Genomic DNA, 1888 nt, shown 5'->3' on the forward strand with positions numbered 1-1888 from the left:
GGGGGGGGGGACTAAACCCACTTATGTGTAATTTTCAAAAATAATTTTATATGTTAGACTACAAAAGTTTGGAAGACGTTCCCCATTTATAAGCCGAAATATTCCATTGATAAAATAAGGTGAAACAGAAAAAGATATTTATAGATCTCAAAATAGATCATGACCAAGCTGGGGGAGTGAAAAGTAAACCCAGTTGCACAAAAAGCTAAAGGTACATATACATGCTTTTATCACTGATTTATATGTCAGTTCTGTAGGATTTAAAATAAAATGAAGTAACGAAGAAATGATTTATTAGAGAGTTCTGACCCTTTTTTTAAAGCCCACCAATTTTTTCAGCTGGTTGTTGAAACTGAAGTTAAAATATAATTTTCAAAAATATGCATTTCTCTCACACACATCGAATAATAAACGAGGCGAAATTAAGTTATTAATGTAGCTTACGGATGTTAACCCTATGTCCTGTTGTAAAAGTTGAACTAATGATGTGTATAGCCTAAATGCCATCCCTTTTTTTTCTTATGTATTATTTCACTTATCTCATCTTTTTTTTTTAGTTCCTTTCCAACTGCCTGTATTATATATTGCATTTGGTAATATGAAATGCTATGCTATATTTGACTTTTCATTTATCTGTTAGTCAGCTCAAATATTTTGTGACAAAGTGCTGGATCAAGTCAGTTCCTCTTCAAATGTTACAAGCTGTGCTGTCACATTGTATGAATATGCTGGAAATAAATGTTATTTTAAAGAAACGGGAAAAGTGGAATTATTTAATGTTGGACCTAAAAATAAGAATATAAGGTACCATCCACGTGTCGGCGAGAAGCTTTTAATTAGTAAACGCCGCTTCGCTCAAGGCGTGCTGTAACCGCCTTGATGCAAAAAGATGAACATCCTCCAAATGTGTCAGATATTTAAACCCCTGACAGGTGAAACTCTTGTTTTTGCACCTGAACACTTTCTGCAGGGAACAGTTGACCGCGGCAGGTGGTCACTGACAGAGATGGGAGCCAAATAAAAAATGTTGAGACTGAAATAAAAACGAGATGAAAAACTGGACGGATAGACGGATAAAAAACAAAATGGAGAGAAGCTGCAAGAATTTAAATAAAGTAGACAAACATAAGACTACTTACACAAAAGGCCTGATATATGTCCTTTTTTTTGTAATAGGCCTATAGTGTAAATAAAGTAGTTGATTGCGGGTACACACACTCAACCCACGCGCGCACACACACTCAACCCACGCACACACACGCGCGCACACACACGCACACACACGCACACGCACTTATGACATGAACCTGCGGTGAGGCATTACAAACATTTCATAAAGTGTGTTTGTTTTGGCACTAAAACCTTTCATAAAGGAACTGTCCACGCGGGATTTGGCTCTTGAATGGAGCTGATTTTTTAAAAATGTCTTTTTAAGGCTGGACAGACACAGAGGGACATCGTTTTTTCCTTTTAACAACACGCCTGGTGCTATAGCGTAGCTACATACAGCGATAGTGCGAGGCGTAGCCGTGAAGGAGTAATAAAATATTTACTTTTTTATTTGGATCTTATGCACTTTTATAACCAGCCAGCAGCCAGTTTCAGCTGACGCCCGGAAGCCTCTTATTGGTTTGTACATCCATATAGATTTTCATTAAATCCAATTATTAGATGAACTCTTACTTAATTGGCTACATTAAATCAACGACACTATTCATAGAGTGGTTGACTGTACAAATCAAATACAACTGCAACCAGAGGCACAGCGACAGTCCTGTCAAAACATGAAGACGTTAGTAAAAAGGTGTGAAGTCCAGCTTATTCATATCAGAATAAGAAAAGGTGATGAGTGAATCAAATCTATTTTACTCGTTTAGAATTATTGTTT

Source organism: Seriola lalandi, unplaced genomic scaffold, assembly GCF_002814215.2.
Source record: "Seriola lalandi dorsalis isolate HSWRI2012SDOR001 ecotype SW California unplaced genomic scaffold, Sedor1 jcf7180002053835, whole genome shotgun sequence".
Lineage (NCBI taxonomy): Eukaryota > Metazoa > Chordata > Actinopteri > Carangiformes > Carangidae > Seriola > Seriola lalandi.